Raw genomic sequence first — 26,984 nt, 5'->3', positions numbered from 1 at the left:
CAGGAGGACTTCAACCATGAACAAATGCTCCAGGACACTGAGAAGCACCCACCACAACTCCAAGCCTACCAGACCACCGGAGAATCCCATCAGCACCCAGGTAAGCTGAGCACCACTCACACCGACACTTTTATTCTTTTTTTTTGACCACCCCCTCAACCATTCACCCACACACACACACACACACACACACACTCTGCTCTCAGTATTCTTTCACCCTTCCCTACCAGTAAGCCCTGTCCCTCAACCTATATTCCCAGACTCCATCCCCACATTAAATTAAACACTACAGAAAAACACCAAGAGGGAGAGGAGGGAACTGACCGAGTTAACTTAACCCCTTCTCTCCCCACCATCCAAGGCCTACCTGCATCCACAATACCTACAGGTTGTCTGGACATAAGCTAGTTGCTACTGCACCACCAACTCACGCCAAATGTGCCTACTTCCTTTAATCCCTAACACTTAATCCTGTCAGAGGTCCCTCCTTCCCCTACCTCACTTCCTTTCACATCTCCCTCTTTCTTTAACCCTTGCACCACCACAATCCCATTATCCTATCCAACTACAACTCTTCACCTTAATTCCTACCTCTATACTCTCCCCGCACCCCTTTACCCTTATTCGTGGGATATTGTTATATGTTTTCTTCTCCAAATTATGTAAATTTGAACTCAATTCAAATTCTATTGCTGCTTAATGGGTCAATGAAATTTAATTCATGTTTTTAAAGAGTGTAATATAATATGCATAAATGAATTATATTGTGTACCCCTTCTGTAAAGTGCAAGTTTCCTGAAGATAGACAAAATCAGCATTTTAACATAAAAGAAAGACCATCTTCATTTTATGCAGATTCAGGCTGTCAAAACTTCAGGAATATTGTTATGTTGTAGATTCCCATCGTCAGAGATTTTTAAAGTAATCCATTATTTTTATCCCCAGCATATTTCATTTATTTATTTGCTTCATTCATTTTGCTTGGATGTGAGCTGTAGTTCTGAAGTGCAGGGTTTGATTTCTTCAGCCTACACTTGTCTACTGTGTGATCTTGAGCAGTCACTTGACCAGAACAGTGCTATTGGGCAACTGGGAAGCTGGACAACGCTCATCAGTGATCCTCAGCACTGCAAACTTAATAAATAGCAATGAGTACAGATAAAAAGCAGTACAAGCAGTTAAGTTATTTCTTTACACAACACAAACCAAAGGGTAGGTGAAATGTTCTAAAAGGAAAACCAAACAAACAAAAATGGTAGATGTGACAGGAAGTGTTGATGCTTCAACCTATCAGACCTCCTCTTTAAAACTGGAGCAAGGAGAACAAATTGGTTCAAGCCAGATAAAATATCTGAGTTTGAAAGTGTTTACTATTACAGTTCTCGAAAGAGTAAGGTGTTTGCAAATGTGCCTGTACCCCCCCCCAATCCTGGAAGACCATTTCCAATACAAGAAAAAAACTTTTTAAAAAAATCTTTACAAAAACAAGAATGCTTAAATAAAGCATTATTTTCATCCCCATTTTTGATGGAATGTATATGCTTATCAATTTTTATTTATTTTTATCACAGTTTTTCCAATATAAGAGCTAGGACATGCAGAACAAAGAGCCAGATAGACCACCCAGGTAATGTTGCAGGTACATCTGCCTTGGCAAGGAATAAACCTGGGAAGGTAAGGAACCTGTGGTCCATAAGAGATGTAATGATACTGGTTCCATGTACCAAACCTGTTCATATGACCATAGGTAGATGCAGTGACCACCCTGTAGTGAAACGATGTACTAGTATTGTTCAATGACTTGTAAATGAAGATACTCATTCAAAGCAACTTATTGGAGAAGTCATTGATTTTTCTCTAGTCAGGTAGACTGGATCATTGTGTACCCATCTTAAAAAAAACTTTATCCAACACCGCAGGACAAGAATTCTGTTTGTCCATACAATGTCTATAGAGTTAATGAATTCATTTGATTCATATGAATATGCTCCATTGTTAAAAACAGTTGCTTCAGGGTTTCTGGTAATTCTCCTGGTCATAATAAATTTGGCACCACACCATACTTTTTATACAAGTCCTTGAACACTATTAGTGGCACTTTTGAACACAGGATGGACAGTCCATCTACCCATGGCCATATAAGCAAGTGCAGCGCATGTAGCCAGTGTCATTGTACTTTGACTGACCACACTCTGAACCATCACAGGGTTGTTCCTTGCCAAAGCAGATATACCTGAAACACCTCCTGGGTGGTCTATGTATCCCTTTGTTCTCCATGCCCTGGAAAAACTGACAGAAGATTAAATAAAATAATTTATGAATGTATATATTACAATGGATATACAAAGTTTACACACCCCCTGTTAAAAAGCCAGATTTTTCTGATATAAAAAAATGAGACTACAATAAATCATTTCAAAACTTTTCCCACCTTTAATGTGAACTATAACATGTAGAATTCAATTGAAAAACAAAGCAATCTGTTAGGGAAGAATATCAAAAATAAACGGACAATAAGCTGGTTGCATAAGTGTGCACAACCTTAAACAGATACTTTGTTGTGTGTCCACACCCTTAAACTAATACTTTGCTGAAGCACCTTTTTATTTAATTACAACATTCAGTCTTCTTGGGTACACACCTGCCATCAATTATAGAGACTCTGATTAACCCCAAATAAAGTTCAGCTGTCCTAGTAGGATTTTCCTGATATTTACTCAGTTGCCTGCTACTGCAAAAGCCATGGTTCACAGAGATCTTATAAAGCATCAAAGGGATCTCATTGTTAAAAGGTATAAGTCAGGAGAAAGGTGCAAACAAATTTCCACAGCATTGGATATACCATGGAATACAGTGAAAACAGTGGCATTTTAACAGGGGTGTGTAAACTTTTTATATCCACTTGTTGCGTCTTTCGGCTCCTCATGGTTATGGGTCACCACATCGGAACTCCAGTCCGCTAATGATTGGCAGTAGATTTTTACATGCCGAGTTGCCAGCTCTGATGCACAAACTTCAATGAAAGTACGCCCATTCATACATGTCTGCACACAGAAGACGCTCTAGCTGAGAATCGAACAGGACAACATCATACTGTGAGGCGACAACGCTACCGCAGCACCACCACCACAGCTTAAACTTTTTATATCCACTGTATATCAAAAATGATGGTGAAAATAATGCTTTATTTAAATATTCTTGTTCATATAAAGATTTCAAAAAATTTTACTCTTTTGTATGGGAAATTGTCTTCTAGGACAATGGGGGGTAAATGGAAAACTATCTCGGTCTTTAGGGATTTGTAAGGGCAAATGCTTTTAAACTCTGATGCTTTACTGGTTTTGAATTAATTTGTTTCTCCTGTTTCAGTTTTAAAGGCAAGATCTGATAAGCTGAAGCATTAATACTTTCTGTCACATCGAACTTTCTAGCATATCTAAGTTTGTTTTACAAAGATGTATTTTATTCTGATGAAGTTCTTGTAATAGAAATGAAAGCACTAAATTATTAAATTCTGTCAATTACGACTTGCTTAGTGTTCCTTTTTTAGTTTGTTTGGTTTTCCTTTTGGAACATTTTGTCTATTCTTTGGTTTGTGTTGTGTGAAGAAATAGCCTGCTTAAAATTGTTTGTACTGCCTATTGTCTTTGTTCATAGGTATTTACTAAGTTTGTAGTGAATTTGACCATTGATAAGTCATACCCAAATTTTCAGTTGCCCACAAGCATTGTCTGATTAATGAATACTCAAGGTCACAGAGTAGGCACGAGGACTGAAGGAATTAAAACCGTGTATCACAGAAATTACAGCTCATAGAATAATGTTTTTCTTTACAAACCTCTGAAGTTTCAAGAGACTGATAATCTCCATGAAAATGAAGATGGTCTTGAATTATGTTAAAATTCTCACTTAGTTTATCTTTGGGAAACTTGCACTTCACAGAAGGGGCACACTTAATATAATTCATCTGTGTATATTATATGAGTGTCTCTGGCACTAGAAGCATGAATAGGATTCCACTGACCCATTAAGCAGCACCACAAATTTTGAATCTAGTTTTTAAGTTTACATAATTTGTGGAAGAAAATATATGTTATTAAAGTTGATAATTTGGACTTGTCTACCCTTCCCAGCATTTTAAACATGCAAAATATATCATACTTCTGTGAAACTGAAAAAATGCCACTTCTCTCTCTCTCTCTCTCACACACACACACACACACACACACACACACACACACACACACACACGCACACACACCATGGAGTAACGAACCTTCACTGCAAAAGGAGATTAAGACTTCAAAAGAAAACCTTGATGCTCATTTGATTTTGCTGCAATATCACTTCAACTCCTTAGCCACTTTTTACTAAAGCTTGAAACACATTTTTTGTTTCAGTAGAACTTGATACTCATTTCTGTTCATTACAAGACTAGAATGCCTTCATTTTTGCTGGAGTGAAGAATGAATCTCATTTTCTGTTGAAGTCAAAGTTAACCGACTTTCCATTCCTGTTGCAAGACAACCTGATTTTTTTGCAATAGATCATTAATATCTATTTGATCGCTATTTTTAATAAAAGTTGATTTTTTTTGCATATGTGTGCATCCACTGTTGGAAACTCCTGTGTTCTGTCTGGTATGATTCTCGAACAATCTGGAAATATGTCACTGATTGATAAGTATATTTCTTGACATTTAAACCTTTCAGAGTTCTGAATTGTCTTAATTTTGCCTGACTGAATTATTTTATGTATTTTCTGGCATTGTTTTATGTTTCTCATCTGTCCTGAAACTGTTTTTTCCCCCTCCCTCCCACCCTATTAGAGTTGTCATAGTTGGTGGCTTTGCAGTTGCCCACCCATACTGTAAATTTGATCTGGTACACCCCTCCCAGTCTGGTGTTCACTCTACTTAATACAGAGAAAACATTTGAGAAGGTGAACCCACTTAGGTTCTTAACCTCTGCTCCTCTTTCTTCTCTCCTTGCACTAAAAAATGCTCTTTATTTTGCTTTTGCCACTTCTTAAAAGTACTCAATTGTATTTACTCTGCTGCATTTATTACTGCTTGGTAGTAGCCTGATTAAATTGTAACTGTTATTCTAAGCCTTTCAGTTTAAGCATTTTAGATTCAGACCAGTTGTTTTACATTAAGGTTTGTGATCTGCACTGTTGTGGCAGGACGGGTAGCTTACATCCTTCTAAATTGGGAATTGCTGATTGAAGGCTCAGTGTCTGTTATTCTAAAATTGTATTTGTTCTGGTTTAACCACTTGGGCTTCAGGCCAGTTATTTTACATTAAGAAGGTTTGTGGGAGGAGAGGTTAGATTCTGCCCTTCTGTGCTGGGAATTTCTGGTTAAAGGATTATTGTGCCTGCTTATTTGAACTGTTTCTTTCTGAAATTGGTATGCCTTGTTTGCTGTAGCATAGACTATATTCAGGCATGCTGAATCTAGCTTTGTTTGTATAAATTGAGCACTAATCCAGGCCATCTTTTTTGGAGAAGGTTCCCATGCACCCTAGTGGCAGGAGTGTGCAGTTAGAACTTGTCTGATTGAGGACTGCTGGAATAGGGCTCAGTTTTGAGTTTTTTTACTGGTTAATTGTGTAATTTGTTTAAATCAGTTTGCTCATTTTCTATTGTTATATAAAAAATTGCACTTTATTCATCTGCTTTTACTGCTTTTGTGTTTCTTCCTACTTTATTGCCTTTATTCTGCTGCATTTATTACTGCTTGTTAGTAGCCTGATTAAATTGTAACTGTTATTTTAAACCTTTGGTTGAAGCACTTGGGCTTCAGACCAGTTGTTTTACATTAAGAAGGCTTGTCGTCTGCACTGTTGTGGCAGGACAGGTAGCTTGCATCCTTCTGTATTGGGAGTTGCTGATTGAAGGCTTAGTGTCTGTTATTCTAAGAGTGTATTAGTTCTGGTTTAAGCACTTGGGCTTCGGGCCAGTTATTTTACATTAAAAAGGTGTGGTCTGCACTCTTGTGGGAGGAGAGGGTAGATTCTGCCCTACTGAGCTGGGAGTTTCTGGTTAAAGGTTTATTGTGCCTGCTTATTTGAACTGTTTCTTTCTGAAATTAGTATGCCTTGTTTGCTGTAGCATAGACTAAATTCAGACCTGCTGAATCTAGCTTTGTTTGTATAACTTGAGCACTAATCCAGGCCATCTTTTTTTGGAGAAAATTCCCCTGTACCCTAGTGACAGGAGTGTGCAGTTAGAACTTGTCTGATCGAAGACTGCTGGAATGGGGCTCAGTTTTTAGTTTTTTATTGGTTAATTTATTTAAATTAGTTTGCTCATTTGCTACTGTTATATTAAAATAAAAAAATACACTTTATGCATTGCCGTTTAGTTAGGGTTAAACTATTCCTGGCACCATAAAGTGTGCTCTTCAAATTTTCCATTAGAACTAGCCAGTTTTTTAGTTTTAGCACCCAAATCTGTTTCTTTGAGCTCAGCACTTGTTCTGAACTCGTAAGCACTAAATAAGCTAAAAATTACTACAGCACACCACTTTCCTCACTTGTCCAGAGGAAAACAATTTTTAGTACTTAATAAATAAGCACCTATCCAGGCATGTCTAAGGGTCAGCTCCCAGTGCTTTCTCCTGTCTACCTAATGAATCTGGGCATTTTGGGGCAATGCAACAATTGTCTCAAGTACACAGACAACCCTCACCTCCTACCAACCAAAACTGCAACCTGTGAGAGATGCACTTATATAGACAAACTGGAAGCAAAGCTATCTTTATCCAAGACTGGTCTAGACAGGCAAGAGGAGAAGGTAAACACTTGCACCACACCACACTCATCACATAGTCCATCTAAACCAACACCACCAAAACACACACATAGCAATACAAAACACACCTACATTCGTGGAGGCTCTCAATAAAAATCTTCTCAAGCAACAGAGACCTCCAAAGCAGAAACGCATGTAACCTCCACCCCCAACACAAACCAAATGACACATAACCCACAAACTCAGTGTGCCACTCAACCACAGCCCATAAGACATAACAACATGCCCAACATTCTAGTCATAGGTGACTCTATAGTCAGGCACACTGATGTTCCACTCACCAGGCTAAACAAGGAGAAAGTTACTGTCAGCTGCCTGTCAGGTGCCAGGATCCACCACATAATGCAGGCACTCAGGTCACTCCACAACAAGTACAAATATGACTGTCATTGTCCATGTTGGTGTGAATGACCTGAGATGTACCTCCCTGGACTACATGAAAAGAGTCATAGAGGAGCTCTCTGATCTTGTAGCCCAGGTAGGTATGACCCTAGCCCTGAGTAGCATCCTGCCATCACCCAGAATGATACCACAGTACAAGGACAAAATGATTAACTTCAACAATTGGCTTAGCTTCTGGTGTCATTCTAAGGGGATCCAGTATCTGTCTGCCTGAGATGACATGATTGACAGACCATGATGCTTTGCAATAGATGGCCTGCACCTGTCTCCCTTGGGATTCCGGATACTGACTAAGGCTCTTACCACCCCTCTAGTGCCCTTTTTACACAAGGTTCAAATGACAAATTCACCACCTTAACAGGTACAAGCAAGCAAAATATGAGGGTAATGCTACTCAATGCTAGAAGTCTAAACCTCAAAATGCATTCACTTGAGGCACTCCTTAAAATGGAGAACATTGACATCTGTGCAGTGACATACACCTGGTTCAAGGCTCCAGAGAGCACCCCTGCATTACCAGGCTAAATTTCATACCACACCTTTTGGCCGCTTAACCTGGAATGAAACACCAAAGGTGGAGGCGTGTCCATATTCATTAATGATATCCACACCTCCAGGCTAGTTGCTCAGCATAATGCATCCGAGATTATAGAGGTGCAACTAACTCTGGGAAAGACTGCAATCCAAACTGTAACTTGCTACAGATTCCCCACCATGCCCCAGGATTCCCACTCCTCATTTCTTGATACACTGGAAAATATTAGGATACAACCCAACACCCTAATAATGGGTGATTTCAACTACAGAGCTAAGTATATTTTTTTGGTTCTTCAGAATTGTGTACTGTAAATTGTTGCTGGACTAATTTTAGTCAGAGCTGTGCACTGTTATTTTTGATTCACTGTATAGTTTTTCAGATCTCTGCTGAAAGTGTTTTGTCCCACCCACCCTATTTCTTGTTTGTTGTTTAAATTTGGTGGCTTTTGCAGTTGCCCGCCCCACTGTAGATTTGATCTGGGACACTCCCCTCAGTCCCATCTCTTTACCACATTCTACCTAATATACTCCTTCTGCACTTGATTTTAGTCATTTTTAATTTAATTCCATTTTTTTAAACTGTGTTTTGTCTAATATTGCTACATACTGAAGTGTGCTAGCTTGCACTGCATTTGAATTGTTTTTACTGCTGTTTTAGCTACTTTTCTGTAAAAAAAAAAGAAAAAAACAAAAAATTGTAAGCCTGTTTCCTACCTTTCCTGTAACTAGTGTAGTCCAGATACAGATTTGCTGTATCCAGGATTGTATGTAAGCTTCTGAGCCCCACCCCCAAGCTTTTCTGTGTTGGAGGGAAGCCTTCTAGCTTGTCAGTGGGAGTGGTAAGCACTTGGTAACCTGTCTACCACATAAGGAATGGTTCTGGCCCAGAAATTGTAGTTATCGGCTATCTGGGCAATCTGTTCCATCTCTCTCAACTTTCTGATTTGAAAGCCCGCATTTTCACTTGTTTCTTTCCAGTAACGAGTCTAGTGCAGATACAGATTCTTAGTTTTAGCACTTGAATTAGCTTATTCGTGATCAGCACTTGTTCAAAACTTCTTGTAAGCTCTAAATAAGGTACTAATTACTATAGCACTCAACCTTCCTCATTACCAAGAGGAAAACAGTTTTTGGACTTACTTTAATCACTTGCTTAGAGAAAAACAGCTCTTGTACTCACTTTCCTCACTTATCTAGAGGAAAATAGTTTTTTTTATTTTTTATTCAGGCGTTTCTAATGGTCAGCTCCCAGTGATCTCTCCTGTCTATCTGGTGAATCTTGGCATCTTGGGACAATGTAGAAATTGCCTCATGTACACAGACAACCCTCTCCTCCTACCACCCAACACTACAACCTGTGAGAGATGCACTTATCTAGCCAAACGGAGGTAAAGCTCTCTCCAACCAAGACTGAACTTGACATTCAAGATGAGAAGGTAAACACTTGCCCCACACCACACTTATCACATAGTCTCACTAAATCTACACCACCAAAATCCACACATAGAAACACAAAAACATTTGCGGAGGCTCTCAATAATAATCTGCCTAAGCAACAGAGACCTCCAAAGCAGAAATGCAAGCAACTTCCATGCCCCAACATAACCCAAATGACACATAGCCCACAGACTCATTGTGCCACTCAACCACAGCCAATAAGGCAAAACAATGTATTCAACACACTAGTCATAGGTGACTCTATAGCCAGGCATACTGATGTCCCACTCACCAGGCTAAACAAGGAGAAGGTTACTGTCAGCTGCCTGTCAGGTGCCAGGATCTGCCACATAACTCACGCACTCAGGTCACTCCACAGCAAGTACAAATATAACTCTGTCATTGTCCATGTTGGTGCGAACAGCCTGAGTTGTACCTCCCTGGACTACATGAAAAGAGACACGGAAGAGCTCTCCGATCTTGTAGCCCAGGCAGGTATGACCCTAGCCCTGAGTAGCATTCTTCCATCGCCCAGAATGATACCACAGTACAAGGACAAAATGATTGAATTCAACACTTGACTAAGCATCTGGTGTCATTCTAAGGGGATCCAGTATCTGTCTGCTTGGGATGACATGGTCGACAGACCACGATGCTTTGCCAGAGATGGCCTGCATCTGTCGCCCCTGGGATTCTGGATAATGGCTAAAGCTCTTGCCGCCCCTATAGTGCCTTTTTTAGGCAAGGTTCAAATGACAAATTCACCACCATAACAGGAACAGGCAAGCAAAAACTGAGGGTAATGCTACTCAATGCTAGAAGTCTAAATCTCAAAATGCACTCACTCGAGGCACTCCTTAAAATGGAGAACATCGATATCTGCACAGTGACTGAGACCTGGTTCAAGGTTCCATAGAGCACCCCTGCACTGCCAGGCTATAACTCATACCACACTTTTCGGCCATGTAACCTGGACTGGAACACCAAAGGCAAAGGTGTGTCCATATTCATTAAGGATATCCACACCTCCAGGCTAGTTGCTCATCATAATGCATCCAAGGTTATCCAAGTGCAACTAACTCTGGGCAAAGTTGCAATCCAAATTGTAGCTTGCTACAGATCCCCTACCATGCTCCAGGATTCCCACTCCTCTTTTCTTGATGTACTGGAAAATATTAGGATTCAACCAAACACCCTAATAATGGGCGAGTTCAATGACCCCACCATTAACTGGGAAAAGTACTCATGTACCAACTCCTTCACACAACGCTTTCTGGAATTCATAAACTCCAATGCCCTGGATCAACTTATCCACACCCCCACCAGGGGCAACAATATCCTAGTCCTAGTCATTACCAACATGAGTGACCGGTGTTCCACACCTGAAGTCAACTCCTCATAGGTCTGATCCGACCATAAGCTAATCACCCCTGATAGTCACATCCCACCCCCACCCCCCATTAAGGAAACCATGGTAAAAAAATTCTCTAAAGCCAACTTCATGCTTCTTAAGACAGAAGTGGTGAACCTCATGACACCCATGCAGATGGACAATACAGTTACGACTGCTGAATCCTACACAAATGCACTCTATACGCACTTACACAAGTGCATGGATCGTGCTATCCCAAGCAGAACCAAGATGCTATCCTTCAAAAAAAGGAAGCCAATTCTGGTGGTCTCCTGCCATAAACAAACTGTACAACAGAAGGAAGAAATTGTTGCAAAAGAGAGTAAAATCCCATGAGTGGAAGAGCTCCCTGGTCAGCCTCAGTAAGAAGCTGAGATCCCTTATAAGATCCTCCAAAGCTAGCTACAAAAACAAAATCACCACTGATTCTAAGGACAACCAGAAAGCATTCTATAGCTATGTCAAAAATCTCAATGGCAACACCCAGATCTGCTCTGAATTACAGCACAATGGCACGAAAATTATAGAACCAACTGATATTGCCAACATCCTGACAGATAGGTTCAGTGCTAACTTAACCCCCCCACCCCCTAAAGGGCCCATATCTATACAGGAAAAATGCAGAGTCCCTGTAATCACAACTACACAGGTAAAAGCTGCACTTTCTAAAGCCAAAAACACAGCATCCATGGGACTGGACAACATCCCAGGCTGCATTTTACACGAACTTCAGAACAAACTGGCTCCCCACCTAAGCACCATGTTCAGTCATAGCCTCACATCAGGCTTTGTGCCCACTGAATGGCATACAGCAACAGTTATCCCACTCCACAAAGGGGGAGCCACCACTGATCCTGGGAACTATCGCCCTAGTAGCCTGACGAGCCTGGTCTGAAAGGCCATGGAATGTATTATTATGGAACTCATAAACAAAGACACTGGTAACCTCCAAACTCTGGATCCCACCCAGTTCTGGTTTTTGAAAGGCAGATCATGCCTCCTTAACCTGACTGACTTCTTTGAGGCAGTCACCAAAGCTGTAGATGAGTGTAAGGTTGTTCACACAGCCTATCTTGACCTCGCCAAGGCTTTCAACACCATCCCCCATTCTGGAATTATAGCTAAACTCACTAAACTAGGTATAAATCCATACATCACAAGATGGGTTGCCAACTGGCTCACTGACAGAACCCACACTGTAAAAAATCTGACCTCAAACCAGTGACAAGTGGAGTACCACAGGGTTCAGTCCTGGGACCTCTCATGTTTGGTATCTACTTCTCTAAAGTACAGGCTAACACAGAAGGCCTCTGGCTAATGAAGTTCACAAATGACTGCAAACTAGGAGCCATAGTCAAGTCCTGAAATGATGTGGAAATCCTACAGAAGGGCCTCACTGAGACAGATGCCTGGTGTCAGAGCCATGGCTTCAATCTCAATGCCAAAAGGTGCATTGTCATCCCCTTTGCTAAAAATTCTGTACCCATGAGCTACTACATAGACAGAAGTCTACTTAACACTGAATGTGTGATAAGAGACCTTGGGACTCAGATGGACAGTAGTCTATCCTTTGATAGGCACATCGCCACATTAGTCAGGAAGTCCTTCTACGTGGCACATCTCATCATAAAAGGGTTCTCATCCAGGAAAAAAAGGTCATTGTTCCCCTCTACTCGACACTCATTAGACCCATTATAGAGTACAATGCCCCTTTTGAAATGTACCTCACAAGACATCTGCAGCAGCTGGAAAGGCCACAGAAGTAACTCACAAAGAGGATTACTGACCTCAAACAGATGCCCTACACTGACCATCTCAAAAAACTTCAGCTTTACTCCATAGCATATCGCCTACACCGAGGTGATCTCTGCCTAACATATAAAGCTATGTCAAACCCAGAGCTGTTGGACATGCTACTCCTAAAGAAATCCCAATCCCTCTGAGCTACACACTCTAGGGACCTAAACCTTGTCACCACAATAAACAATACATGCTGGAGGGACAGTTTCCTGTCCCAGAGACTTCCCATACAGTACAGGCTACCCATGTATGTCAAGTAAAGTCTTCATTAGCACTCTTCAAGAAAAATATTGATGAGTGGATGGGAAATAGGAAATACACCCTGGGGATCACTTCTGTGTCTCTGCTCAACAGTGGCACAGGAAAATAACTTTCTTGGGTGGCGTACACTAGGGAACCTTATTGGCTAGGCTTACATAGGCACTCGAGCCGATAACCTAGTACCTACCTATGAACCTATGAACCCCACCATTGACTGGGAAAACTACTCATGTACCAACTCTTTTGCTGAATGTTTTCTGGAATTCATAAATTCTAATGCCTTGGATCAACTTATCCACACCCCCACCAGCGGCAGCAATATCCTAGAACTGGTCATTACCAACATGGGCAACTGGTGTTCCACACCAGAGGTCAATTCCTCGTTGGTCAGATCTGACCACAAGCTAATCAGCCTAGACTTCCACATCCTGCCCCCACCCCCCATTAGGGAAACCACTGTAAAAAATTTCTCCAAAGTCAACTTCTCGCTTCTTAAAACAGAAGTGGCAAACTTCACGACACCCAGGCAAATGAACAATAAAGGTACGACTGCTGAATCCTACATAAATGCACTTTATAAACACTTACACGAGTGCATGGATCGTGCCATCTCTAATAGAACCAAGATGCTATCCTCCAAATAAAGGAAGCCAATCTGGTGGTCCCCTGCCATAAACAAACTCTACAACAGAAGAAAGAAACTGTTGCAAAAAAGAATAAAATCCCATGACTGGAAGAACTCCCTGGTCAGCCGCAGTAAGAAGCTGAGATCCCTCATAAAATCCTCCAAAGCTATTTATGAAAATAAAATTGCCACTGATTCTAAAGATAACCACAATGTATTCTATAACTATGTCAAGAATCTCAATGACAACACTCAGATCTGCTCAGAGTTACAGCACAATGGCACTAAATATACAGAACCAACTGATATTGCCAACATCCTGGCAGAAAGTTCAGTGCTAACTTTACCCCCCTCTCTCCCTAAAGGGCCCATCTTTATACCGGAAAAATACAAAGTTCCAGTAATCACGGCTGCACAGGTAAAAACCACACTCTCCAAAGCCAAGAACACAGCATCCATGGGACCTGACAACATCCCAGGCTGTGTTCTACATGAACTACAGAATGAACTGGCACCCCACCTAAGCACCATGTTCAATCATAGCCTCACCTCAGGATTTGTGCCCACTGAATGGCTTACAGCGACGGTTATCCCCACTCCACAAAGGGGGAGCCACCAAGGACCCTGGGAACTACAGAGACATTAGCCTAATGAGCCTGGTCTGCAAGGGCATGGAATGTATCATCCATGGAACTTATAAACAAAGACATTGGTAATCTCCAAACTCTGGACCCCACCCAGTTCAGGTTTGTAAAAGGCAGATCATGTCTCCTAAACCTGATTGACTTCTTTGAAGCAGTCACCAAAGCCATAGACAAGGGTAAGGTGGTTCACACAGCCCATCTAGATCTCGCCAAAGCTTTTGACACCATCACCCACTCTGGAATTATAGATAAACTCACTAAACTAGGTATAAATCCCTATGTCACAAGATGAGTTGCCAACTGGCTCACTGACAGAACCCACACTGTCAAAGTAGCAGACTCCAAATCCAACTTCAGACCATTGATAAGTGAAGTACCACAGGGTTCAGTCCTGGGTCCTCTCTTGTTTGGTATCTACTATTCTGAAGTACAGGCTAACACAGAAGGTCTGTGGCTAATGAAGTTTGCAGATGACTGCAGACTAGGAGCCATAACTGAAACTCCTAATGATGTGGACATCCTACAAAATGGCCTCACTGAGACGGATGTCTGGTGTCAAAGCCATGGCTTCAAGCTCAATGCCAAAAAGTGCTTTGTCATCCCCTTTGGTAAAATCTCTGTACTCATGAGCTACCATATAGGTGGTAGTCTACTTAACACTGAAAGTTTGATAAGAGACCTTGGGACACAGGTGGACAGAAATCTCTCCTTTGATAAACACATCACCACAGTAGTCAGGAAATCCTTCTACGTGGCACACCTCATCACAAAAGGTTTCTCATCCAGAAAAAAAAGAGGTCATTGTTCCCCTCTACTCATCACTCATTTGACCCATTATAGAGTACAACACCCCTTTTGGTATGTACCTCACAAGACATCTACAACAACTAGAAAGGCCACAGAAATACCTCGCAAAGTGTGGATTACCAGCCTCAAACAGATTCTCTACGCAGACCGTCTCAAAAAACTCTAGCTTTACTCCATCACATATCGCCTACTCAGAGGCAATCTCTGCCTAACATACAAAGCTATCTCAAACCCAGAGCTGTTGGACATGGTCCACTTAAAGAAATCCCATTTCCTCTGAGCTACATGCTCTAGGGACCTAAACCTTGTCACCACAATAAACAGAACATGCTGGAGGGATAGATTCCCATCCCAGAGACTTCCCATATTCTGGAACAAACTATCTATCTATATCAAACAAAGCTCCTCATTAGCACTCTTCAAGAAAAATCTTGATGATTGGATGGGAAATAGGAAATTCACCCAGGGGATCACCTCTGTGGCTCTGCTTGACAGGGGCACAGGAAAATAATTTTCTTGGGTGACAAAAGCCAGGGTACCTTTTTGGCTAGGCTTGTATAGGCCCTAGAGCCGATAGCCTAGTACCTACCTATGAACCTATGAACCTATGTGCTTAATAATCCTTCAGGCTACTTTGCATTTTTTGTTCCAGTAAAAGTTGAAATGCCTTTCTTGTAGGGAGTAATCCTTGAGGCTACTTTGCATTTTTTGTTCCAGTAAAAGTTGAAATGCCTTTCTTGTTGAGATAAACCTCTAATTCCTATCATTTGCATTAAACATTGGCAATGAAATGTGAAGGTAATTTGTCTTTTACTTTGGTACTCTGTTGTTGTTCTTTTTTTTTGCAAATGTTAAATTGCCTTTATTTTAAATTCTAAATAATTTGAATAAATTGTTTTCTTAAAATAATAACAAAATCTCAGTTGCAGTAAAACATGTTTTGTAGTACATGGAGTGCCATGACTATACTCTAAGAACAGTTAAATAATTTGTTTGCTGCTATTTTAGAGCTAGACCCAGCCTTAACAACACTTGGAAGGGTGCTTAAGAATTGTTAAACATTTGTATGCACTATTAACATCGATTCTGGCACTAAAAGCTGGCAGTGCCAACCAGTAAACAGCATGAGCAGGACTTGAAATGGTTTCATTTCAACTCCCATTTTTTCTGCTGTCTGCTACATTACACCCATTAGTCTGAATCAAACTACTTCTTTTAGACAAGGAAAATGTAAGAATGTCAGCAACTTTACCACTGCTTTCCCAGTTTCTTTGTTAATATAGATAACGCATTATATTTGCTTTCTGCATCTTACTTTTGTCTAACTAGTGGAGCAGACAAATCTCAATACATTACAAATAATTATTATAGGATCTCTTATTGTAGCATAGTATTATGTGTTCTCAACATGGGTACCAAGATTCACCTCCCAAGCTTAATTTATGAGATGAATTTCTTGACATCCATGTTTCTAACATATAATATACTCATTACAACTGGGCAACCAATCATAATCCTCTATGTTACTATTCTTAGTATTTTTGAGTATCCTTTTCTTAAAACAAATGAACTTTAGAACTTTCAATCTACATTATAAAGAAAGGTTGCACGCATCTTTTAGATGTATTTCTAGAGATCACCATGGTAGTCATATTGAGGGGAACACATTGCAAATAAGCTTAGATATCTTGTATCTGTGGTTAAAAGACATCAGACTTTTGCTGAATTAGGTCAAACTCAATAACAATCAATTTGGCAAATATTTAGATCCTGTAGAATGTGTTCCAATGCAGTTTGCTTTCATTTGCTTTTGTTGGCTGATTTGCATTACACAAAGTTAAAATCATTATGGTATCCTAATAGAGAATTAATGCGTCTTTCCAAAATCATGTAAATTTTCTAATAAAATGGATAAGCCTACAATTTGTGGATTTGATAGAAACAAACACCAGTACCTGAAATAAATATTTTCTATAAATAAAGTAACTAAACAGTCTATCTATAGATAGATAGATAGATAGATAGATAGATAGATAGACAGACAGATAGATGCATGTGTGTTATATATTTAGTTGCCATTCTTTTGGTTGACAACACAAACGAGACTAAAACCAGCAATGGCACAAATGTGTGACAGCTCATTTCTGTGAATCACATTTGGTTGACTTTAAGCTTGACACAGCGTAGGTATGTAGATGTGTGCAGGGAAATGAATGTCTGACTGAAAAGGTCATGGTTGTGAGAATATACAAGATTCTGTTATAGTAGTGTGCATTTGTGAGTGTTCATGAGATAGAGGTGTGAAAGGAGATAGATTTATTGTTGCCCTTGTTTGGTGATTGTGAGTCTTCTGTGTCTTTTTGTCTTGATTATAGGAGTCTGATGACATTTTCCTTAAGACACAAGTGCTTCAGATGGTCTTCACTGCTCATAAACATCCTGTAGTGGAGGTCCATGGGATATATGCAAATGACCACTGAGGACATACCAGTGTTTCAGCCGCATGGCTTCTGAATGTTCATGATGTTTTACTATTTTAATGTTTAGTGATTATGGGTACATTCAGGCCAATAAGGTCGACCTCACTAACTGTACAGATGCACATTTCAGCATTTTTTTGTTACTTTCTCTGTATGGCATAGGTAGATTGTTCTGAAGGTCTGTGTATTCTGTGATGCATGTGTCACTTAGTGTTTGAGAGATGACTGTTAAACTGAGCAAGTAACAACAGGGTCAGTTAGTTCAATCCAGACAACCTCCACTGAGAGTTATAGCCATTTCTAAGTACAGTTCTAATCTCTGATTCTGATAAAAGAGGATGACTGTGTAATGTATTTCTCCATTCTTCCAAACAAACCATTGGCACACATTAAAATATCGCACATTGTTTCACATAATCACTTTTATCCTTCAAAGCCAAAACAAGCAAACTGCAGCAGACAGCTAGTCATTTTCTTGCACAAAAGACAGACACAGCAATTATACTTACTCTGTCGGCATATCAGTTATACAGTTATGCTGTGCATGTTATTTCTCACAAAAGAATACTATGCCTTTAAAACAGATAGTAACTGCTTAAATTAAGTAAAACCTAAGTCAATTACCTTTATCCAAACAACTCCACCCACCCCCACTCAGCATTTATTAGCAGCAATATCTGACGGCTATATACTAATATTTCATCTCCACAGTCCACAGAAACAAGTTACCACACGTTAAAATATTCCAGTTTAAGGAGCTACACACAAATCACAAAGCCAGGGAAATAATTCCAAAAATATATGGCTGATGAATGCTGTACCATTCCCCTCCTCCTAACTGCCCATGCAAACCACAAAGCCAGTAATAATTCCCAAAATATCTGATTGATTACTATCAGCATTGCTGCAAAAATTATAATAACAGCTCTCTCAGTGCTTTTCCCCTAATCCAACTGCCCACACAAATCACAGAGCTAGAAGTGTTGCCCAGAATATCTGGATAAACATCGGCAGCATTATTGAAAAACAATAACAACATTTCTCACAGTACCATTCCCCTCATCCAGCTATCCAGACAAATCACAAAGCCAGAAATGTTGCCCATAATACCTGGCTAATGACAGGACCATTACCATGAAATCAGAAAAAAAAAACACTTCTCATTGGTACCATTCCTCTCATCCTAACTGTCCCCAAAGTCAGGAATATTCCAGAAAACAGACCTCCAAGTGTCTTCAGGTATATTATATTAGTCTCTTATAACAGCGAGTAATAATTACTACCGTTTAGAAACAGTTAAGGCTACATAAAATAAAAATTAACGGTAGGAGCTCGTGGTTAGGGTGCCAACTAGCCGACCACCATCTTGGAATCAGGAATATTCCTCCAGATATCTGGTTGATGATTGCCATCATCATTGTAAAAACAGTAATAACACTTCTCAAACTGCCCACACAAATCTCAAAGCCAGAAATGGTGTCCAAAATATCTGCTTGATGACTGCTAGCATTATTGCTAAAACAAGAATAATTACCCTTTTTACCATGCCATTCCCCTTTTGCCAGCTGTCTTCACAAATGACAAAGCCAGAAATATTTCCCACAGTATCTGGTTATCAATGGCAGCAGATCACAGCATTATTCTAAGCATATTAGTACAGTCAACTTACCAACACCACATCATTACTCAGTCCAGAATTCTGCAGAATGTCCCTGATTTTGACCTGTATAACAACTGGCATTACCTATACAAATGTATTAAAAAAAACAAACTCCTTCTGGCAACTTTGTGCACATAGTTAAACATTGCAAGATGTGTACTTCCGAAACCTTGCAACATTTAAGCTAAGGTTACCTGACTTGAATAGTAAACTTCTGAAATGTTGGGACCCACTAAACAGAATCTCAAAATGCAGAAAATGAATGGCCAAATGATCAGACTTGTATGTACTGAGCTCGAGGTGCCATTTCTCAGAATATTCCCTTTGCGCCAAGGTATGGCAACCTCAGAGTTGGTACGTATAAGTTCGGGGGGCAGCAGGGCTTGCTTCCATTTCAAAAAGATATTTTAAGAAGAAGAGCCATATTTGAGATTTGCTTTTCTCCTGTATTTTCTTTTCTTTCTTTTCCAGCTTTTCAGCACTCAGCATTTCAAATACCAATATTTCAATACGGAGTAAACATGAACATTAAGTAAAGTAGCGGACCACCCCTCTGGATCATCTTAAGTTTCTCTGCATTTACTTTTACTAGGTGAACTTTATTTATTTGTTTTTGTAGAGTAAAAAAAAAACTAGCTCTAAAAATGGATAGGGCAAGAATATCATATCAATCACCATGCCTAGGCCATTGCCTAGTTACTCTGTGCATAAGTCTGTCCCATAACACCACTGCTATAGGTATCTGTAGTACTGATCAAAATAATAACAGATGTATGTTTTTCTGATTAGTTCATAGAAAATACCTACAGTACGTCCCTATCTGCACTTAACTCTATCTTATCTGCACTTAACTCTAAATAATTGTATTTATGTAGTCCACCATCACCCAAAGAGGGGCCTACATTTCTAACCTCATTTATTGTTTTTATATATATATATAAAAGAGAGACAGGAGAGTGTGTGTGTGTGTGTGTGTGTGTGTGTGTGTGTGTGTGTGTGTGTGTGTGTGTGTGTGTGTGTGTGTGTGTGTACATATAATATATATATATATATATATATATATATATATATATATATATATACATATAGAGAGAGATAGATATAGTGTGTGTAAGTATGTATGTATCTAGATATAGATATAGATATGCATATATACACACACACTCACATTCCACAGTTGAACAGCCACAATCTCAGTGCAATATTGTGCATTTTGCTTTGTAGCCAACCACAGCACAGTCTACAACTTCAAAAAATCAGTCTTTTCTGGATGTTGTTTTGGGTCATCTGGTGTACAGGGTGGGTATACATTTTAGTAGCTCTGTATCAGACAGCAGTGGTTTGTGTTTTTACAGTCATAGAAAAGCATAGCTAATGGTAGTTTTTCTTTGCTGACACTGTTGTTTGATCTCAAAATTAATAAAAATAATGGGCTTGTGGGTGGTATATAGGGCTCTGCACCCTGTAGGAAACATTGCTTTTAGGCTTAATGATGGTTCAGAATCAGTATTTTTTTTCAGATATATCTGCTTCTTAAATGTCATTTGAATGAACTAATCTATACTTATATAATACATGTTTTTTGTGTTCTTTGGAAATGTACTATTACCTTTATAGCATTTTCATGAAAATGGCCTGATGGAAGTGGGTAGTATACTGATGTTTTTATATACACTTTGCCTTTACACAATGCATTCTGTGTTTATGGAGGAGGATGATTACATATTGGCCATCCATCTATTTCACACTTTTCTGTGCAGTCACACAGTACTCCAAACCATTTATTTTAAGAATGTCTGGATTGTGTGCAGAAAGCTTTTTTAGTCCACTCTCTCGTTTGCATTGTTTATCATACTTTAAACATGCTTCAGTGATCCCTTTCAGGTACTATATAATGCTTAAATTAGTATTTTTGTAAAATTGGGAATGCTATCAAATGGTGTCAGGTACTTGACATTCTAGTTAGAGGTATTTTCTTCTGGTTATACAATAGCAGAATTGTGAATTCCCACCAAGAAGAAATAGGCAGATATGAATGACACCATTCAGTAAAAGAATTGTAATTTTATACAAAATTAGTAGGTTTATGACTGCAGTGAAAGGAAAAGAAAGTTGAAAACAATTTGCTAAGACAGCCTTTTTGTAGGCCAAAATGTTAAAATCTGATTAATATGATGCAAAAGTAAAGGCAACAAATTCTTAAAGTGTTGTGAGATTTCATTCAAAAGCAAAATGGTGTGCACTTCAGTAAGCAGAGTAGCACAGAAATTCACAACTTAATAAATTAGACATGTTGACTTCATAAGTGTAACATATTCTTAACTTTTCAAGAAGGAAAGCACACTTTGGTAAGAGAAACATTACTAGTTTATCTGTTGGTAAAGACATTTCTGTAAGGAAAAGTGAATCAGATAGTCTAACATTTCAAAGGAATGTATGGAACACACAAGAGCAAGTAACAGCAATGAAGAGTATCACTAAACCATGCTAAATCAAGTGTATCAGGTATTGAGGTGGAGCAAGGACCTCAGATACTTTTATATCTAATAAAGTATGCACTTATGTATTCGTGAATGTATTCACATATGCATTTATTTTGTAGCAATTTCCTTTGAGTGTCTTGTCATTTTAGATCTAGTGCCCTTTTAGAGGTGAGACTTGTCTGATGCTTCTAAGACAACCTTAAGACAATATTACACTTTAAGCATTACTTGTGAGAATACTAATTAATTAAAAGCTGTGTAGGATTCAACTAGCAATGATAAGAACATTAGAAAGCTGGAAGGCAATCAGAGAAATCAAAAATAAAGCATAACACGGACAGTGTTCCCTAGTCACCGCTGATACGAAACGCTTGGGAGTATGGGGCTTAACCAGTCAACAAACAAATTCAAGGAGCAACAAAATGAATCAAGGTTAATAACTCATTTTAAGATAAAGAAACTCCTCAACATAATAATATTTTAATGTGGGTTTTTGTGTAGATTTTGAGTGTACGTATACTAGGCATCTACTGATCGCATCTGAAATTTCCGAATATATTATCGACAACCATTGTCAAGTGATATTTCATTTGTTTTAGTAAGATGCAGTATTTTCAAAGGTATACTACTAGACTTCAATCTGACAAGTGACCAAATTTGTAGCACACATCAAGAATAGTACAGTCCTGCTTAGAAAACTGAAACAAATATTTAAATTTCAGGATTATTTTGCTTTGTACATTATTGCTTGACATTTTACTGTATGTCATATCTAAAAATTACTCCCATATTACATATAAATGGCATTCTTTTCTAGATGGCAGTTTACTACAGAGGATTACGACTATGAGCTTTTAAAAAGCTTTATCTATTAATCCTGGGTTTGATTCCCTCAGCCTCCTGCCTACTGTGTGATACTGAGCAACACTGCCAGGTCAACCCAGATGAGAGGCTACTGTACCTAGTAGATTTTCCTGCTTTTAAGTTCATTAAAAATATATTCAATATAGCTATACAAAGCAAGAGGAGAACCTGAAAGATTGATGAAAATGTAAAATATTGTTCTCAGATGGTGTGCATTAAATTAAAGTAATCATACTCAAACATGAGTCCAGTGGTTTTAACAGATAAACAAGAATTACTGGCTTCATTATTCTTTTCCACAAATTTAAACGAGATGAGAACAATATGTTTCTTTTCATTTTGTAGCTGGTTTTGAATGAAAAGTCAAGAGTCAGGTTTAGAGAATCATTTATTTCCAGTAATGGGTGAAACATAACATATGTACATTGCTTTACAAGAAAGATACGCTTCTGAAGCTGTTAACTTCAGGAAGTTTCTTAATAAAGCTAATAACAATACCCTTTAGAATTGTTGTTTCATATGAGTGAAGCAATGTGCTATGCAAGCTATCATTCCAGAAAAGGCAGCTGAAATGGTACATAACACATGAAGACATGCAAAGAGCAGGCAGTACATTAATAATTTAAATTACATTTCTATAGAGAAAATTATCACAAAATGAACTGCTGGAACCAAGTACTTTATGGGTTAGTGTATTTATGATGTAGGCAGAGTTGTTCCTAATCAGTGTTTTAACAGACATACCTGCTAGTTGTTGCTTTTATACCAGTTGTAAATATTGTGGTTTTAATTAGTTTTTAGTCTCTTTTTTGTTTAGTGCTTCACATCAGTTGCACATCAGCATTAAATTAGAGTGCTTGCATACCGATGCTTATTTCACTGCAGTGACTGTAGCTTTGCAAAAGGCATTCATTATTCCTGGTACATCAGTCTTGTTAAACTCTGATATATCTCCTCATACTGTGGAATGAACCTGACTGTTTCAAGTGCCTTACATCTTGTCAGTTTTTACCATTTATCTATTCAATGCTCATTTATGAGCAAACAAAGTGGATAGGAGCATGGTGTGTGTGTGTGTGTGTGTTTGTTGGTTTGTTGGATGAATAAGTGGGTAACCACTTAGCCGCAAAATAGATAACTGTAGATGCTTGCATAAGCATACATCAGTGAAATAAATATAAATATAGGTATTTGTGTAATGCTGGTCAAGAGATAAACACTATATGAACAAAATTGTACATTGGTTAATGGAGATAATTCGGGAAATCCAACGCATTCCCCCAGATTCTCTAAAGCTTGCATGGTGTGCAAGATCAGTGCAGGAGCTCCAGCAGGCAATATGTCTACTGTGCGATCCAGGAACAGCCTGCAGGGGCGTGCACGAGTGCTCCTGCACTAATCCTGCACAGACTAAGCCCTTGAATGCAAATCACCCCATTTGCAGGAGAAATCTATGCAAATGAGGTGATTTTGCAATCCAGGAAGCTTGCAACCATCCTTGCAGGACTAGTGCTAGCTGTAGAAATGCACTCGGTTAGTAACTGAGTACATTTCTGCAAAATCCAAAACAGAGATGTGACAGCTCTAAATAAAGGCTGCATATCATCTAGTAAGCATGCCAATGGCCATCATTTTGCTGTTGTGAGTATTAAATGTTCCCCGCTTGTTTACAACGGTGGTGTAGAGTGTGGGAAAAACCAGAGGGGAAGGTGTTTGCATAGTTTATAGTAGTTTTCTTGCCTGGGCTGGTCTGCTGCTTGTGTAATTGGCTGATTCTGATACATTTCACCTGCCAGCTATGCTAGTTCACCTTGATTAGCTTCCTACTGCTGTTTTCCCTTCCCAGTGCCTTACTGTAGGGCAGCGGCACTCAAACGGGATCAGGGGGAAAATAACAAAATGAACCTAAATTAAGCATTCTAACTAAAATTAGTATTCTGCCATGCAAGTCAATGGCAGGCAGAAGACAACATGGCCAGTGAGTAGCGTTTACTAAGGGGGGAGGCTCAGTGTGAGACATGTAACTATGCATTAGCATGCAATCCTATGCAAATGAGGGGAATGATAGTGAATCCCAGTTTTCCCCAGCATGTGAGTCAGGTCCCAACAGTGTAATAGTAGGAATAGCTTGGTGCAAGCCTAGGAGTTAGGTGACATCAAGGGGGAAGGTGTCAGACATACTGTAAGCAGACTGGAGCCCTGTGGCTAGGGTTTGCTCCTAGCTTAGCACAGCTAAGCTAGGGGGCGTGTCTAAACCTGTCTAGCACTCTTTACAATGCCTAAGTGGGTGTGCACACCGCACACCGGGTTTTAAAGGCAGAAAACAAAAGTTAAACCAGGAAATAGCAGCACTGTGCACATTTGAGCACTCTGTTTGTGTGGCACGCCCCCTGGCTTAAACAGTAAGGCAATGGGAAGGGAAAACAGCAGTTTTGAAGTCTTTGCCACCTAGTGACTCTGTACTGAGTGTAGGTAGATGCTGCTGGACTGTACACCTGCATCACTTACTGTTAATTGTGTAGTTTCCTGTGGCCCAGTCTGTCTTCACTATTGTACACATTGGAGGGCTTGGCCTGGACAGCAACAGTTGTGGACCTTTCCAGACTACTGTATTAGTATAACTGTTTCACAGTTGCATTACTCTGTCGATATGGATGTCAGTGTCTGAACAGCTATGTGACATGGCACATACATGTGCAATAGTACAGAAATAAAGGTATTCCATTTCTGCAACCTGCATGTTGTTTTATTCTATGGCCTCTCTGTGGGTATATGTTGCAGGCACTGAATGTCATTTGTATGGGTGGCTCATCCAGTGTTCATTTGCTAGGGTGTTAACTGCAGGCATAGTGGCTGTTCCATATTGTGTGCGCCTACTACATAAGTATCTTACTGTACATATCTCTGCGAGTGTATATGTAGTCACATGTATAACTATATATATATATATATATATATATATATATATATATATATATATATATATATATATATATATATATATATATATATATATATATATATATATACATATATGTATCTGCATAAATGTGTCTGTGTATATGTATCCTGGGGATGTTGATAGCTTCCACATTTTACATTTCCTATGGGAGCCAGACTGTACTGATATGTTACCAATACCAGCCTGACATCATACAAGTGGGATGTAGTACTGTTAACATCTTGTGCCCATGTCATGTCAGGACCTGGTTATGGGATCTGCAACACTTGGTAGTGTATTGCAGGGCGGATGTGTTTGGCTGTGGGGGGGTATACCTATTCATACAAGACGTATATTGTTTGGGGCCTCTCAACCCCATTAACGGTGCATGTGGACATACATGATTTAGTTAATCTCCCATTGATATCTACACATGTATGTCCATATATAGCTATATGTATATATATATATATATATATATATATATATATATATATATATATATATATATATATATATATATGCTTACATATTTATAACCATGTCCATATATACCTTCATAGATATATATCTACTTACATATATGTAACTTGCTCTGTATATGTAAACATATAGGTATAGACATATATATATGTGTTGATGTAGGCATTTGCATGAATATATGTTCATATATATTTATATATATGTATATATTTATATATATATGTATATATATATATACACACATATATATATATATATATATATATATATATATATATACACATATATAGATATGTTGTATCTGTTTAGATATTAATATATTTACAGACACACACACACATACATCTAAATGTTGGAATGCATTCTCTGTCCTGTTGCATGACTGGGTTGGATGATATGTTTTTGAAAACATAAGAGTTATGTATATCTGGTATGGCTTAGTGGTAAATCACTTTGTCTATGGTGTGTAGGGTCCTGGGGTTGTCTGGTTATTTTGTTGCTGGGCAGAACACGGGCCATTGGATGCAAAGTGACTAAGGCACTTTAAAGCAGCTATAAGTGGGTTTGCGCAGAGGTAAGCACTGTTAACTTCCGATTACAGTTTCTTATACTCAGTTAGCTTCTAAATTGTTTAACCAGTGTAGGCATTGCTTACCCCCATGCAAACAGGCTTAGACCCACTTACTGTTGATTAAAAGTGCTTACCCCCACATACCCCATGCTAATTTCTTTAAAAGAAAAGAAAAAAGGGTTGATGGGAAAGTGGTGAAAAAGGGGCACAATTAGGGAAAGACAGTAGGGAAAATAGCTAGGGATGTGCAGGAAGGGTGTAGGGAAGGTCCATAGCTGCCCATTTCTTCTACAGCAACAGCTGTGCATATACACTGACTTTGGAGGTAGATTTGGACACTGAAACCCCTGGGAGAGTGGTGAGGAAAACAATAATAAGTTGTGATGCTAATTAGACTGGATTACATGTGTCCAGTGGACATGGGTGTGAAATTAACAGCTATGTATGGGGCAAGATTTTTTTGTGGGAACAGATTGCCCTTTTTTTCTTTTTTTTCAGGTGAGAGTGGGATGTTGGGGAGGGGTAGTAGGTATATTTGGGGAGGTAGGTTTGGTAGGTTAACAGACAAGACACACAAGATGCATACAGGGGCAGTATATGACACATGTGGGGGTAAACACCTTGATGGAGAGGTTTGTTTAGATATCGGAAGCCCACAAGACCCCTAGTAGTAACAGTGGTACTGAAGTCCCCACCCATGGGCAGTCACCACTGCACCTTCACAGCCCCAAAGGTGGCTGTGCTGGGGGCTGAGCTGCGGAG

Source organism: Protopterus annectens, chromosome 7.part0 (assembly GCF_019279795.1).
Source record: "Protopterus annectens isolate FY-2018-M chromosome 7.part0, PAN1.0, whole genome shotgun sequence".
In the NCBI taxonomy this organism is placed as follows: domain Eukaryota; kingdom Metazoa; phylum Chordata; order Ceratodontiformes; family Protopteridae; genus Protopterus; species Protopterus annectens.
The sequence above is the reverse complement of the archived record's forward strand: the minus strand, read 5'-3'. Positions refer to the sequence as shown.